Here is an 18,360-nt window from a genome sequence, read left to right as displayed (position 1 = left end):
AGATACGCTGACCAAGCACTTTTAAGCTACTAGTACACCTTTCTTTAACATTTTGACAAACCAAAACAAGCAGGTTCTATGACTAATATGCATCTCCTACCAAATGTCTTCATTTACTCAGGCCCAAATGATCAAATATATTATGAATTAATAGGGTCAGAGTAATACATTGAATATTGCTCAGAAAAAGTGTCATAAGAGGTGGTAACGACTCGTCGCAGCATCGGCGCACTTCAAACGTACGCCACGGAAAAATGTCTCTCTGGCAGATTTGCCCAGTTTCATACAGAATTTCACGTTTGCTCTTCGTTGATACTTGCTGTCCATGATGAAATGACACACATGGTAACGCACATGGTCAGAATAGCACCAATTACACTATTTGTCTCGAAATCTTTAGATACCACCTCCCATGTGGTTCCTCCCCAAACTGTTGGAGGCACACACTTGTATCTGTGTCTTTGGATGCTGAATGAAAATTTCCCTTCACTGGAACTAGGAGACCCAAACCTGTTCCAGCATAACAATGCCAATGTGCACAAAGCCAGCTCCATGGAGATATGCTTTACATGGGTTGGAGTGGAAGATCTCGTGCTATAGAATGTGAATGCTGACTGAACCCCAGGCCTCCCTGTCTTAACTAATGTTCTTGATATTTAATGATTAGGTGTCCACAAACCTTTGGTGAAAAAATGTACATTTCAGAATAACGAATGTTTCAGACAGAAGCCATGGATTTAATGCAGAGCATCATGGAAGAACAATATGCTTAAAATGTTGCAAAAATCGTGCTTAATTCTGGAGCTAGTGAATATGTACCTGGAGTAACACATGACATCATCATGAAGCCCACCAGCCATAAATCCAAACTAGTGTCTAACTAATGGAAACAATAATTTCCTGACACTGACAATGGCTGTCCTTTAAACAGGTTCCTGACTCCTGGTCTACTGCAAATTGATGTCTGGTGTCTTTTTTTTTGTTAAATGTTTGGTAATGAAATGATGTCACACACTTTATATCTGGGGCTTAAAAAAACATGTTCCATGTCAGGTGGAGGTGGGTAGATCAGCAGTTGAGATGTTGGACGTCTGATAGGAAGGTTTTGAGGTGCCACCAAGCTGCCAATTTTGAACCCTAGAGCAAGACAAGTTGTAGCAATTAGATAATTGTAACTTGTTCTGTATAAAGCCAGAAATTTAAAATTCCAAAATTATAAATATGTATAATATGAATACAAACTTTGTCTTATTTTTAAGCCATTTTTTGAAGCAACTTGTGAATTTACAGACAATAGAGATGACGTGGCGATGGTATTGCGGCCCTCATGCCTAGCCTTAACAGTCCAGTAGGTTTCTGACACTCAGTTTCTCTCTCTCTCTTTCTCTCCCTCTTTTTTTCCCTGAGTGAATCAGCAGAGAAGTTCATTAAGGGGACAGCCTGACCTCCCTTTCCCTCCCCCAGTAGGATTCTGTTTAGAAGAAAAGACGTCAGAATCGCTCTAAATGTTTGATGGAACACATTTCACCGAGCAGTCAAGTGGATACTGTACCTGTCAAAATACTCACTGTACAGAGGAGCTGCTCAGTCCAAAAGTTTTTATACTGTAGAGGAACACATAAACTAATAGACTCAACCCAGTAGAACCTGAATGCATTTCCATCCGCCTCAGTTTAGATTCACTTCCGTAACTCGCTCTGATATCAGTAATCACAACTGTCTATAAGGCTGTTGATTACTGGTAAAATTATTGCTTACCAGTAATGATCAACTATCAGTAACATTATTATCACTAATCACTATGCTATTGACAATTAGTAACACCCATTAACTCCACTGACTATCAGCTTAACCACTGACTATCAGCTTCACCACTGACTATCAGCTTCACCACTGACTATCAGCTTCACCACTGACTATCAGCTACACCACTGATTATCAGTAACATCATTGACTATGAGTAACACCACTGATAATTACTAACACCACTGACTATCAGTAACAACACTGACTATCAGTTACACTGCTGACTATCAGTAACACCGCTGACTATCAGTAACACCACTGACTATCAGTTACACTGCTGACTATCAGTTACACTGCTGACTATCAGTTACACCACTGACTATCAGTTACACCACTGACTATCAGTTACACTGCTGACTATCAGTTACACCACTGACTATCAGTAACAACACTGACTATTAGTTACACCGCTGACTATCAGTAACAACACTGACTATTAGTTACACCACTGACTATCAGTAACACCACTGACTATTAGTTACACCACTGACTATCAGTAACACCACTGACTATTAGTTACACCACTGACTATCAGTAACACCACTGACTATTAGTTACACCGCTGACTATCAGTAACACCACTGACTATCAGTTACACCACTGACTATCAGTAACACCACTGACTATTAGTTACACCGCTGACTATCAGTAACACCACTGACCATTAGTTACACCACTGACCATCAGTAACACCACTGACTATTAGTTACACCGCTGACCATCAGTAACACCACTGACTATCAGTTACACTGCTGACTATCAGTTACACCGCTGACCATCAGTAACACCACCGTTCATCAGTAACAACACTGACTATCAGTTACACTGCTGACTATCAGTTACACTGCTGACTATCAGTAACACCACTGACAATCAGTAACAACACTGACTATCAGTTACACTGCTGACTATCAGTTACACTGCTGACTATCAGTAACACCACTGACTATCAGTAACAACACTGACTATCAGTTACACTGCTGACTATCAGTTACACTGCTGACTATCAGTAACACCACTGACTATCAGTAACAACACTGACTATCAGTTACACTGCTGACTATCAGTTACACCACTGACTATCAGTAACACCACTGACTATTAGGTACACTGCTGACTATCAGTAACAACACTGACTATCAGTTACGCTGACTATCAGTTACACCACTGACTATCAGTTACACCACTGACTATCAGTTACACTGCTGACTATCAGTTACACCGCTGACTATCAGTTACACCACTGACTATCAGTTACACCACTGACTATTAGTTTTTAGCTCTGACCATCAGTAACACCACTGACTATTAGTAACACCACTGACTATCAGTAACACCACTGACAATCAGTTACACTGCTGATTATCAGTTACACCACTGACTATCAGTTACACTGCTGACTATCAGTTACACTGCTGACTATCAGTTACACCACTGACTATCAGTTACACCACTGACTATTAGTTACACTGCTGATTATCAGTAACACCACTGACCTTTAGTTACACTGCTGATTATCAGTAACACCACTGACTCAGTTACACCACTGACTATCAGTAGTTTTACCACTGACTATCAGTAACACCAGTGACTATCAGTTACATTGCCGATTATCAGTTACACTGCTGATTATCAGTAACACCACTGACTATCAGTAACACCACTGACTATCAGTATCACTGCTGTCTATCTGTTTCACCACTGACTATCAGTTTCACCACTAATTAGTTACACCACCGACTATCAGTGACACCATTGATTACCAATAATAGCACCAGTAATACTTTTAAGACTGATCACTATTGACTATCATTTATCACTTTTAACACTAATTATCATTAATATCACTAATAATCACAAGTTATCGTTAATTATAACCACTGGCTAAAACAAATAAATCAATCATGATGAGGTGCAACACTGATTATCAGTTACATCATATCAGTAACACCACTGACTATAATTAACACTACTAACTATTGGTCCAAATACAAACTAAAAACTTTTTACTTCAAAACTATTCACTTGTTTTTTAAAATGTCCACAGGCACATGGATAAAGTGCTGTGACTTATGATGTTAGATATACAGTGTGAATGTATCACAGAGAAACCCACAGCAATCATGTATGATCACTCTCGCTGAAAAACCTTGTTAGACAGATAAGACATGCCTCCGCCAGTTTCCTTTCTGAATGGCTTATGCCAACTTGTCATCAATTCAGCACATGGCTGTCCTTGACAAGCTAGCATTCCAGAGCTTTCACAACCTCCACTTTTTATTTTTTGCTTATTCTTTTCACTACCTTCTCTTTTTTCCTCTGTATCCAAGCCTACTCTTATTATGCAGTTAAAAAGGAATTATTGACTGGAATGTTTGTAGCCTGCGTTTCCCAGACAGCACTTGGTGTGTGAAAAGTGTTAGCTTTTGATTTGTTCATGTGTGGATTTGCCATCGTTTCTAAAGGCCGCTGATGTGAAAATGTGGCTAAATTGTAGGCCATGTCAGCTTAAGGATAAGAAAATGTCTGCTTTAGTCACAGTGAGGAAAAAAACACAAAGATGAAAGAACACTGCAGAGGCCTAAATCCAAAAATATTATAATAAACAGGGCCATGCTGAAAAAAATGGAAGGATCTGTAATATTAGAGGTATTCAAAACAGGACTGTGTTATTGTTTGGGTTATTTCTAGGTGGATTGTGCATTTTTGTGAAATGTAATTAGGAAACACTTTTTTAGTCTAAATGTTTTTCAATCCATACATATCACTACCCAGCCATTAGGGTTGCACAAGCCAGTGTACTCTTAGTGCTGGTTCCAAGCCTGGATAAATGGGGAGGGTTGCATTAGGAAGGGAATCCAGCGTAAAACATGCCAAATCAAATATGCAAATCACGAATCAGAAATTCATACCGCATCGGTCAAGGCCCGGGTTAACAACGACCACCACAGGTATCGTTAGCTGACAGGGTATTGGTGAAAATTGGGCTACTGTTGGCAGAAAGAGGTAAATGAGAGGAGGAAGACGTCTACAGAGATGGCAGGAAAAGGAGAAGTGTAGGAGAGTGGAGGTTCGGGTTGGTACTTTAAATGTTGGTACTATGACTGGTAAAGGGGGAGAGGTAGCTGATATGATGGAAAGGAGAAAGGTAGATATGTTGTGTGTTCAGGAGACCAAGTGGAAAGGGAGTAAGAGCAGAAACATTGGAGGTGGGTTTAAACTGTTCTATCATGGTGTGGATGGAAAGAGAAATGGTGTAGGGGTGATTCTGAGGGAAGATTACAGTAAGAGTGTAGTGGAGGTGAAGAGAGTTTCTGATAGGGTGATGATCGTGAAGCTGGAAGTTGAAGGGTTGATGATAAATGTCATCAGTGCCTATGCTCCACAAGTGGGTTGTGAGATGGAGGAGAAGGAAAGATTCTGGAGTGAATTAGATGAAGTGGTAGAAGGTGTACCTAGAAATGAACGATTGGTGATTGGGGAGACTTTATTAGGCATGTAGGTGAAGGGAACAGAGGTGATGAGGAGGTGATGGGTAGGTATGGTTTTAAGGAGAGGAATGTGGAAGGGCAGACACCGTCCTTCCATCAGTAACACTGCTAACTTTTAGTAACACTGCTGACTATCAGTAACACTGCTGACTATCAGTAACACTGCTGACTATCAGTAACACTGCAGTAACACTACTAACTATGAGTTACACCACTAAATATAATGAACACCACTGATTATCAGTAACACCACTGATTTTCAGTTACACCACTGACTATCAGTATAAGCTCGAAATCAACCATAATCTTGGCCAGGATCAAGTGACCATAAATAAGTTACTGAATAAAAACATAACTAAAATGATACGCCAACCCTGCTTCCCTCAGACTGCATTTGCATCACATTGTGCGCTCTTTGTTTGTGCTCAGTGAATAATTCACGATGCTTTGCCAAGTGTTACAGTGATTAAGACGTCAGAATGCAAATGCCGAAGCAGAAGTGGCTTTGTGGCTTTGCGCATGGAACTGATGGACTTTTAATTAGGTCGCTCTGTACGTGGGCCAAGTCCATGCCGCCTCACCGGGCCTCTACATCTCCATGAAAAGCCGAGAGGGGATTACCCTGGGCATCGCTGCAATCTTATTTGCATCAGACTTGTATATAAAACGCTGTTAACGATAAAATTAGGCTTAATCTATGAGACGCCTTTCCAAAGGCCAAGGACAGTTCGCACAGATGATAATAGTAATACGCGATGCCTGGAAAAAGGCAGAGAAAATGATAGCGCAGAGGATTAATATGAGACTCGGCTCACAGCTGCGAATCGCAGGTCTATAATTAATGCGCTTTTTGGAATATGTGATCGTTTCTCTAGCAACCACGCGCGACATAAACGGATTAAAAACGCGTGTCATCGTCGCTAAGGTGAGCATTTCTCCGCTTATGTAACATTTACCAAAGGAGTCTCTAGTGTTTTTAACTTCTGATATCTTCAGAACAGAGGAATTATCTGACGTTCCGGTTTCTTCCTAACAGTGGCGGTTTGTGTGTTTCACTCCTAGGCCTTCAGTGGTGTCCTGCCTGACTCAATCCACTTCTCAATCACACAACGTCCAGAGAATCCATCAATATTATAGAGAGACGCAGTAGACCAGAGGGCTGCATCCCAGACGGGAATCTCACACAGTGAGAACGAATGTCCTTACTGAAGCGGAAAAACACAATGAACACGATTCAACACGTCTCCTTTCACTGCAGCCACAACTGCACCTCCCGCATACATCATCTCTAGCAGAAGCATCGATATTCACCTCATCACATCACCCTCAGGGGTTTTCCTTGCGTTTTTTTCCCAGTGTATTACGGTTTTCATGATGATTTGAAATCAAGACAAATAGTGTGTTTTCGTGTTGGAAAGAACAAAAATATAAACAGTTAATGAAAAAGCTTAACAACTGTTTTAAACTGTTTTGGTGACCTTTCCTCAAGATATTCATCTTTTCTTGAATCTTGTAAATGTATTTTTATGTGCAACCAAATCGATTTCTTCTCCTCAGTCAGCCATTGTGGTATGAAAAAAAACAGCTATTAGAGCCACATGAGCATATTTGAGTTTGTGCAGTTTGCTACAGATGGGGGTTGTGAGCTCTGACTAGTGTGCGTTCCATCTATCTATCTATCTATCTATCTATCTATCTATCTATCTATCTATCTATCTATCTATCTATCTATCTATCTATCTATCTATCTATCTATCTATCTATCTATCTATCTATCTATCTATCCATCCTTTTATCCATCTATTTTATGCCCTATTCATTTCATTTATCAATCTATTAATTTATCCAGCAATTCCATCCATCATCCATCCATTCATCCATCCATCCATCCATCCCTCCATCCATCCATCCATCCATCCATCCATCCATCCATCCATCCATTCATCTCTTTCTTTACATTTGTGGCATTTAGCAGAAATGTAAAGAAAGAGATGAATGGATGGATGGATCTTTATCAATCTATATACCCTCTTTTCATACACCTTCCATTGTTCCACCCCATTATCCATCCATCATCCATATCTTGCCAACCCTTTATCCATCCACCCATCCCACATCCACATACATTTATTCTTAAATTCCTTTATCAGTCAATTTATCCATCCATCCATTCACACATTTCTCACCTCCAGTTTTCTATTCACCCATCCATCCTTCAGATTTTTTCTTGGGAGTGATGAGGATGGACAGGATTAGAAATTAGTTTATTAGAGGGACAGCGCATGTAGGACATTTTGAAGACAAGGTGAGGGAGGAGAGCAGATCTTCCACTCCAACCCATGGAAAACAGATCTTCATGAAGCTGGCATTGAGCACAGGGGCATTGTGATGCTAGAACAGGTTTGGAGTCTCATAGTTCAAGTGAAGGGAAAATGTCATGCTCCTGCATCCAAATACAAGTGTGTGTCTCCAACTTTGTGGTAACAGTTTGGGGAAGAAGCACATATGACTGGAAAAGTCAGGTGTCCCAATACTTTTGGATTGACACTGTGTATATTCTCATATCTGTTTAGAATTTTTTTTGACCCATGTGTGAAAAAAGATACTTATAATGCAAATTTTAATCAGTTGTATGCTCACATGCATATGCGAAAGCCCACATGTTTTTTCTAATTCCTGTGTGTGTGTGTGTGTGTGTGTGTGTGTGTGTGTGTGTGTGTGTGAGTGAGTCAGTGCTGAGTGGGAAATTAAATCATCACTTAAATGCTTTTTTCCCTAAACACATGTTGATGTAGGAAACTCCAACACAGGTCAAAGACACACACACACACACACACACACACACACACACACACACACACACACACACACACACACACACACACTCAGCCAATCACAAGCTTGACCATGACATCACCACAATAATGGAAGCGAAAGATGAAAGATCTGAATGTTTAGTAGCAAAACAAACCATCAAACATCAATAAATTCAATTGATTAATTTGTTCATTCATTAAAAAAACGATCAAAAAGAATTTGCAAAAAATCCAATTTAAAAATTCAAATATTGATTAAAAGTCAATGAAAAATGAATAAAACCATGAACAAATTGTTGTAAGTTTGTGTACAATAAATAAATAAACATAAAAAAAGGAGAAAAATAAATAAATAAAAAATAAATAAATACAGTATATTACAAAATTCAAAAAAAGTGGTACAGTTTTACACAACAAACACAAACACAAAAAAATGAAAAATGCAAATGACAAAAAATAATAATAAAATATTCTGTGGTACAGTTTGTGTACAATAAATGACTTCATAAATAAATAAATTAATTAATTAATTAATAAGTAGACTCATTGCTTGATCACGTGGCTGAATACAACAACACACAGCAGATCATCACTTACTAATAATGTGTTTAATAGTCAGAGTAGTATTTTTTCCAGCTCAGTGGATAAAGTGTGTGTACCTTTTTATCCGTGTAGTCATGTGCCGTTTATGAGATTATGGATGTAATGAATCGATACGAGGTTCAAGGGTCTGAACATGTGAACGCTCGCTCAGGGCGAAGCTTAATCCTGTTTATCAGCCGGTCTTCTGGCACCGATCTCACTCTCGATCTACGCTCACACTAGTGAATAGTGATGGGCTGGATTTGGAATAAATCTTCCAGATGACTCAGGACTAACGAGAGCAGTTTGTTCATTATTTTGTTCATTCATCCTTTAGACAGGAGACCCAAACCTGTTCCAGCTACATGAAGATATGCTTTACATGGGATGGAGTGGAAGATCTCCTTCTCCTGAGTTCTAAACCCCTGTGTACACTGCACCCCCAGGCCTTCTCAGCTCCTTACCAACTTCAGTACCTGATGTTACTCCACAAATCTCCACAAAATCTAATGGAACATCTTCCCAGAAGAGTGGAGGATATCGTTTTGGAGACTAAAATGTGGAATGGGACGTACAAAAAGTTTCACATTCCAATCTATGGACAGATGTCCACAAAAACGATTCCCCCCTTTCTATAAAAACCCACTATACCAGGACACCAAGTATTAGCACCCCCATCATTCTTCATTGTTGCAGGGACTTCCCTTCACACGTGACCGGGTCATATGTTCACCTACCTGTTTTTGTGTTTCAGCCATCATCGAGATTGTGAGGTTTCTCTGTTTACTGTGTTTATGATGCCACGTGTTTACGATGCTTCTTCTCCCTTCTTCATTTCCTGCACTTTGAATCGTTCTTTACTACCATTTTCTGCGAGCATGGAGATTGCTTTGTATCTGAGCCAGATCTTTGGCAGTGGTGTGTAAGCCGTGTGTAAGCCTGCAGTGTGCAGTGTGTATGGACTGATAATGTAATTAGAGTGTTAAATGTGTGAATTTGGCAACGGTGCTGATTTCCAGCTCATATGGATGTATGTTTATCAGTTAAGACAGCATGTGAGGAGACAGCTACTTTTCACTCATTACCGCTCGTTATCTCTCATTATCACTCGTTATCTATCATTATCTCTTATTAGCTCTCATTATCCCTGGTGTCAGTTATCTGGCAAACAACAGGACACAAATTAAAACAATTCAATTAATTAGTATTTTTCATCATGAATGGATTTGTGCTGCTCACATTTAGTTCACCAATGAGCTAAGTGTCTTCTATCCATCCATTCATTTATCCATTCATCCAACTGTCCATTTTTCCAAACATCCATCCATCCAAACATCAATTCATCCATCCATTCATCCTTTGACCCATCCATTTTATGCCCTATCCATTTCATTTATTAATCCATCGATTTATCCAGCAATTATGTCCATCATCCATTTATCCATCCATCCATCCATCCATCCATCCATCCATCCATCCATCCATGCCATCTATACACTTTCCATTCTTCCACCCCATTATCCATCCATCATCCATATCTCTCCAACCCTTTATCAATCCACCCATCCCACATCCATATACAGTACATTCATTCTCAAATTCCTTTATCAATCAATTTATCCATCCATCCATTCACACATTTCTCACCTCTAGTTTTCTATTCACCCATCCATCCTGTAGATTTTTTCTTGGGAGTGATGAGGATGGACAAGATTAGAAATGAGTTTATTAGAGGGACAGCACATGTAGGACGTTTTGGAGACGAGGTGAGGGAGGTGATATTGAGATGTGCAGAGGAGGGACATGGGGTATATCAGTAGGAGAATGCTGAGGATGGAGCCACCAGGAAGGAGGAAAAGAGGAAGGCCAAGGAGGAGGTTTATGGATGTGGTGAGGGAAGACATGCAGGTAGTTGGTTTGAAAGAAGCAGATGTAGAGGACAGGGGGGTATGGAGACGGATAATCCACTGTGGCTCCCCCTAATGGGAGAAGCCGAAAGAAGAAGAAGAAAATGTATCCACCCCTCCCTCCATTCACCTATTCATTCATGCCTTTAATTTAAATTCATCCATCCATCCTTTAATACATATATCCCCTCCTTTCTTTAACTTTTCCAACCTTCTGTTTGTCCATCCATCCATCCATCCATCCATCCATCCATCCATCCATCCATCCAAAGGAGGAGGTTTCTGATTGAATTCACTTGGCTGGGTTTATTTTCTACATTGGATCTATTATTCATTACTGTTGTTTTATTGTTCATTTCGGTTTGATTTATTGACATCCATTTATATTTTTACATTTTTAAATTTAACCAACATGAATATAAGCTCAGGACTCAAGTCAGAGCTCAGGAGTGACAGCACAACTTCAACATAAAATCAATCACCAAATGTCAGTGTACAATCATCAGTGCTCATCACTTCTGGAATTCATTAGCTTCAGACTGTCATCTACTATTGACAGAAGAGGCTTTAATAACTAAAATGTTTGATTTATGACACATTAGCAAGTTTTTCTTAATCTAAGTAAAAACAATCTGCAATCTGCAAGACTTCAGGATTAATTTGCCGCAATTTACTACTATAATGATGTTTATGTGCATCTTTAATGTGATTAAGAGTAACTCACCTGATTCATCTGCACGTGCGAGGGAGAACGCCTGAGTCTGATATAAACCAGTCTTCACTGAGTAATGAGAGGACATGGATAAACACTGTGAGTTTAAGGGACACAGATAAAACACAAAAGTGGTGAAAACACAGATAAAGATTTTGAATTGAAGGGACGCAGACAAACACAGTGAGTTGAGGGGACACAGATAAACACTGGGAGTTAAGAGGACACAGATAAACACCAAAAGTTGGGAGAACATGGATAAGAACTGTAAGCTCAGGGGACGTGAATACACACTGCAATTTGAGGTGACACAGATTAACACTGTGATTTGAGGGGACACATATAAACACCTATATGTTGAGAGGACAGGGATTAGCACTGTGAGTTGAGGGGACACATATGAACACTGTATGTTGAGAGGACAGGGATTAACACTGTGAGTTGAGGGGACACATATGAACACTGTATGTTGAGAGGACACGGATTAACACTGTGAGTTGAGGGGACACATATGAACAATGTATGTTGAGAGGACACGGATTAACACTGTGAGTTGAGGGGACACATGTGAACACTGTATGTGGAGAGGACACGGATTAACACTGTGAGTTGAGGCTACACAACCGCTGTGATTTGAAGGGACACAACCACTGTGAACTGTAGGGACCTGAATAAACACTGTGATTTGAGGGGACACGGAAAAACACTCTGAGTTAAGGGGACACAGACAAACTCTGTGAGTTGGGGGGGACACAGATAAACACTTATTTAAGGGGACAGAGATAAATATTGTGAGTTAAGGGGACACAAAATGAGCTGCTGCATACTTCCTTGTCAGCTTCACTACTTCCTGTTGAGGCGCTGTATTTCCACCAATCACATGCCACCATGACTCTCTACATGATGGTGAAGATGTGGGGCTCAGACTGTGGGCTTTCTGGTGTTGAGGATGAAAACAGGAGAAAAAAAACACGTTTAGCACTCTGTCGAGTCACCATGACGACCCTGCTGTAACCGTGGTTACACAAAAGGCGGGGCTTCTATGATTTTTTTTTTATTGATTAATTATTAGACAATAGAACAGTTTTGCTACATTTTGGTGTCTCTGTGTGTCTTTCTCTGTCTCTGTTTGATTTCCATTGAGATCACACTGGAAGGTGGTTAAGTGTGTTGATGTTGATCCTCTGCGTTTTCTGCGTATTATGTGTCTGAATGTGTGTGTGTGTGTGTGTGTGTGTGTGTGTGTGTGAGCCCGTGTAATATAACGCAAGTCTTCAGTAAAAGGGTTCAGTAAGAGTGTTTATTGCGCACCTGTCGCTTCAGATGTCTCCAGGAAGTCGTCCCAGGAGGTTGAACGTCCCCGCTGACCTTTCACACACTGTGTCTCTGCTCTCAAACTGTCAGTATTGCTTTTCATGGACCACCTCGTCCACCTCGTCACCTGCGCACAACCGCCACACTCTCGAGTAAAGAAAATCATCCTTTCAGCACTTGTGGGACATTCAGACTGTGATAGAGGACATACTTAAGATCTGCCCGATACCTTTATAAGTGCTTTGTCCATATATGGTATAAACTTCTCTGTTGAAAACTCACACCATATTTTTATGCTATTGGACACAATGTAATTTTGTTGGCCTTATGCTGTTTTTTTACTGTTAAGTGCATTTATATACTTTATGTAGTCCTGTGTAGGTCTTATGTAGGTTTGTGTATGCCTTATTTAAGTCTGTATAGGTATATGTAGATATTTGAAGGTCTTATGTATTCTGTATAAGCCTTTTTTAGGTTTATGTAGGTCTGTGCAGGTCTCATGTAGGTCTTTGTGGGTTTTTTCTAGCTCTGATATAGATCTATGCAAGTCTATGTATGTCTATGTAGCTCAGTGTGTATCTGTGTGTATGTCTGATGTCATCCTGCATAGAGTTGTTGTATTTAGGTCTTATGTAGGGCTTGTGTATGTTTTAGGTGGTCCTCTAAATGTTTGTGTATGTCTTCTGTTAGTCACTGAAGGTCTGTGTATGTCTTATGTAGGCCTTAGGTAGCTCAGTGTATGTCTTATGTAGGTCTTATTCAGCTCTGTGTAAATGTTATGTAGTGTTATGCTGTAGATCTTTGTATTGTAAACATATGTTTTGCATCAATACTTCATTGTCTGTGTGTGTGTGTTGTGTATGCAGGCTGTGTTAGGCAGACCTTGGAGCATTTGGGGTGTGTGTGTGTGTGTGTGTGTGTGTGACAGACACTTTGCATATCTGCTGTGCTGATCGATATGTTATTAAAGAACAGAGTCTCTGAGGAACCGACATTAATTTAACACGGTGTCTTTCTCTCTTTCAGTCTCTCTGTGTGTCCAATCCTTTCTCTATCACTCTTTTTTCTGTCTTTAATACTTACTTTCGTTTTTGTCTATTTTCTCCTTAGTGTGTACTGTGTCTCTTTCAGTTTCTCTTTTCTGTTACAGAAAAAAAGTGTGGATTTAATTATTTTTCCGGATTAGAGACTTGTTTTGAAGGAAAATGTGAGTTAATTAAGAAAAAATATAAATGTGTGTGTGTGTGTGTGTGTGTGTGTGTGTGTGTGTGTGTATCTCCCACTCAACCGGCTTCACAAATGTAAATAACGAGATGGATCTAGTCTACTTCTGCAGAACATTGTACATGTAGGTCTTCAATGTTTACCTTGCACTCTGTCCATCCCTCCATCCATTCATCTCAGTTCTTTATTCATCCATCTATTACCTATTCAATTCTCCATCCATCCATTCATACATACATCTATCTACCCATCTCTTCATCTATTTAATAATTTATCCAACTTCTGCATCCATCCATCCATCCATCCATCCATCCATCCATCCATCCATCCATCCATCCATCCATCCATCTCAGTTCTTTATTCAACTAATATCTACTCAACTCTCTATCCATCCATCTATTCATACATACATACATACATCTACCCAACTCTCCATCCATTCACCCATTTATTCATCTATCCAACTTCATCATCCATCCATCCATCCATCCATCCATCCATCCATCCATCCATTTATTTATACATCTAACTTTTTTATTTATCCTTCTATTTATTTATCTATCTATCTAACTATCCATCCATCTATCATCCATCCAATTAAATTCAATCCAATTCATGTTTATTTGTATTGCGCTTTTAACAATAAACATTGTCTCAAAGCAGCTTTACACAGACAATGTGGTGATAAAAAAAATCTATCCATCCATCCATCCATCCATCCATCCCACCAGCCATTATTCCATTTATTCACCTATCAACTCTCCATCCATCCATCCATCCATCCATCCATCCATCCATCCATCCATCCATCCAACCAGCCATTATTTCATTTATTCACCTATCAACTCTCCATCCATCCATCCATCCATCCATCCATCCATCCATCCATCCATCCCACCAGCCATTATTTCATTTATTCACCTATCAACTCTCCATCCATCCATCCATCCATCCATCCATCCATCCATCCATCCATCCCACCAGCCATTATTTTATTTATTCACCTATCACCCTCCATCCATCCATCCATCCATCCATCCATCCATCCATCCATCCATCCATCCACTCACTTTTCCATGCTTACATCTATCTATTTATCTATCTATCTAACCGTATTATAAGTTAAAAACAATTAATCAGTACATGACTTTACTAACACCCTTGTTCCTGAATTAATCTTCACAAAATCTAGTGGAACATCTTCCCAGAAGAGTGGAAGGATGCATATATATTCCAAAAACTCTGTGTAATACAGTACACCTGTGTAAATGACTGTCCTGTGTCTTCTGCCTTGATGTCTTTATAATGTGTCATGGCCTACTGAAGGATTCACGAGCAGCACTCTGACTGTACGGTGTAACAGAGAGTTTCCTGTCCAAATGACTGTCAACTGTTGCGTCTCTGTCACTGGAACGAGGCGTTTTGTCACCTTGGGAAAATTACAGAAAGCGCAGGATTAATAAATGTATAGACAGACATGATGTGAGTAATTAATGCTGAAGTACAGGCTGATGAAATAAAGCCAGCTGTTATAGGACTCGGGTGGGTGTGAGAACAGAGTGTGAGTGGAAACGCACACAATAAAACGTGAAGCAGTCGCAGCACTTAAGCAGTAAAAGAAAAGGAAAGGTGATAAATATTGGGGACTCGGTGTGACACAGTGGGAGTGTAATGTACAGAGTGTGTGTCATGCTGAGAGGATGAGCGAGGAAATAAAACACATTGTTAAGTACATCCTTTATATATATATATATATATATATATATATATATATATATATATATATATATATATATATATATATATATATATAATGTACATGTACAGTCTATGACAGGATGGATGGATGGATGGATGGATGGATGGATGGATGGATAGATAGATAGATAGATAGATAGATAGATAGATAGATAGATAGATAGATAGATAGATAGATAGATAGATAGATTTTTTATGTCAGTAGATCATTTTGACTTGGGTTTTTGAAATTAGTTCGCAAGCCGAAAACGTGTGAGCAGCCCTGAAGTACGACATGCCGTAAAATGACGTGTGGTGAAATGACGTGTGGTGAAATGACGTGTGGTGAAATGATTTGTAGTGAAATGACGTGGTGAAATGACATGTTGTCAGAGAACTACCTACATGTTGTCAGAGATGGCCTCACTCCAAGACTCACACTCTCACTCAGCCTTCCCCTGCTACTTATCACCTACACCTGTTCCCCATTTACCTGTCCCCTATATATGGTCCCCATTCCCCCTCACTCAGGGTCCAATCTACTAGTTACGACTATAGATCACCCGGACTTCCTACATCGCTTGTTCCCCATGATTCCATGCTTCCATGCCTCCATGCTCCTGGCACACTTCACTTGAAGCCCTCAGTTAAGTGTGCCATTTGCTCCAGTCTCTTCTCAAGCTCTTTAGACCAATAAAAGACATTCAGTTTTACTCCCGGTTTCTGACACCTGGTCTATCCGTGACACATGTAGTGAAATGATGTGTAGTGAAATGACGTAGTGAAATGGTTCTTACGACTGGCCAACATGTATATAGAAATAGAATATAAAAAAAATTATATAAATAAAAAAAAGTATAAAAAGTATAATAGTATATTAAAAGTATAACTGAAGTATAAAAAATAGGCATATAAAAGATGGATGGATGGATGGATGGATAAAGACATTAAAAATGATGTATGAATGGATGAATGGATGTATGGATAAAGACACATTAAGTATGTTAGATGTATGTTTGGATGGATGGATTGATAAAGACACATTAAGTACAATTTATGGATGAATGGATGGATAAAGACATTAAATACGATGTATGGATAGATGGATAGATGGATGGATGGATGGATGGATGGATGGATGGATAAAGACACATTAAGTATGTTAGATGGATGGATAGATGGATGGATGGATGGATAAGGACACATTAAGTATGTTAGATGGATGGATGGATGGATGGATGGATAAGGACACATTGTTAATTGTGTTAAGTACAATGCCCTGGTACACAAAGGCAGCTCCATGGAGACATGTTTAACATGGTTTGCTAACAGCCTTGTATCTAAACGAGCACAAATCTCTACAGGAATCTAGTGGAACATCTTCCTGGAAGAGTGGAAATGGGGAGAAGTTGTGGAATGGGACATTTAAAAAGAAGAATATATCAATTTTATAGTCAGGTGTCTACATACTTTTGTCTATATAGTGTATGTTAGCATGAACCGGAGCTTGAAAAAAAAAGATAACTAGGCAGGAATTAGGGGAACACACACTGTAAATTACGGATTTATTCTCTCGCTCACTGATGTATAAACTAATATCCAGTAGCAGTACGGACTGTTCTGACTGACTGAAAGCACAAAAGATGCTGTTTATGATATTTAGATCTGGTTTTAATTGTATAATATAATGCTAGCTCACATTAACTAAAGCTAGTAACAAGCTTTCAGAGATTTTAATCACAAAAAAACCACACCAGAATCAATGCTGATTGATGACAGTACGGTCTGTCGAGTGTGTGTGTGTGTGTGTGTGTGTGTGTGTGTGTGTGTGTGCGCATGTGTGAAGCGTTGGATGTCAGAGCAGCAGGTGGAGATATATTGGGCAGGATCCATGATTTCCATTAAGAGAAAAGCCACAGTGAAGAAAGTGCTGAGTGAAACAGCTTTGCTCCGCGACGACGGCGTCCAAGTGCACTTAGCGCGAATCACCTGCTGATCTGCAAATCCATCGCATATCATTAAACATCTTCAGCATCGATACAGATCTGCTGTGTGTGAGTGCTGTGAGCAGCGTGTGGGTTTTTTCTTTACTCGCTCGGGATTTTACGACATCGAGGTGAACACGTTATTAACCGTCACTTCATTCCGAGTTTTAATGTTCTGCTACGGTTCCTATAGTGAACAGAATGCCAAGCTCGCCCCTGTGCAGAGGCTCACACTGAATAATAATGGCTGTTCAGAACATCTGGAGAAAACATATTATGTGTACTTAAGTTTGGTATGTGCTTCCTTTTGGAACATTCAGTCCCTGTTTGCTCTTTTAATAAGTGCCACTCTTTTGGGAAGTTGTTCCACTAGACTTTGGAGTGTGCTTGTGGAGATTCAGAGACAAGGGTGAGTTACCAATGATGGCAAGGTGAGGAGGCCTGGGGGTGCAGTCAATGTTCACGTGTTCAGGGTTAAATCAATTGGATGGTATTAATAATATTTAGAACCAGTTATTCCTGGATTTATTGATTGGATGTATAAACTTTCTTTCGGCTTCTCCCGTTAGGGGTCGCCACAGTGGACCATCCGCATGTTTGATTTGGCACATGTTTTTACACTGGATGCCCTTCCTAACGCAACCCTCCCCATTTATCCGGGCTTGGGACCGGCACTAAGGCTTGTGCAACCCTAATAGCTGGGGTTGGTTCCCTGACCGGGGATCAAACCCGGGCCGCAGTGGTGAGAGCGCCGCATCCTAACCAATAGACCACCAGTATATATAT

General features: G+C 39.8%; 1 long non-coding RNA gene across 1 annotated transcript; it reads right to left on the bottom strand.

Moving 5' to 3' along the window:
• Window positions 1-712: 712 nt before the first annotated feature.
• On the bottom strand, window positions 713-9,701 carry LOC124384348. Its single transcript, XR_006925379.1, has 2 exons — window positions 9,433-9,701; window positions 713-1,137 (listed from the first exon to the last, which is right to left on the bottom strand). It is a non-coding gene; the product is annotated as an uncharacterized LOC124384348 (long non-coding RNA).
• Between the last annotated feature and the right edge of the window lie 8,659 nt (window positions 9,702-18,360).

Source organism: Silurus meridionalis, chromosome 4, assembly GCF_014805685.1.
Source record: "Silurus meridionalis isolate SWU-2019-XX chromosome 4, ASM1480568v1, whole genome shotgun sequence".
NCBI classification, from domain to species: Eukaryota; Metazoa; Chordata; class Actinopteri; order Siluriformes; family Siluridae; genus Silurus; species Silurus meridionalis.
Note: the sequence above shows the minus strand (reverse complement) of the source record. Positions and strands in the feature narration are given on the sequence as shown.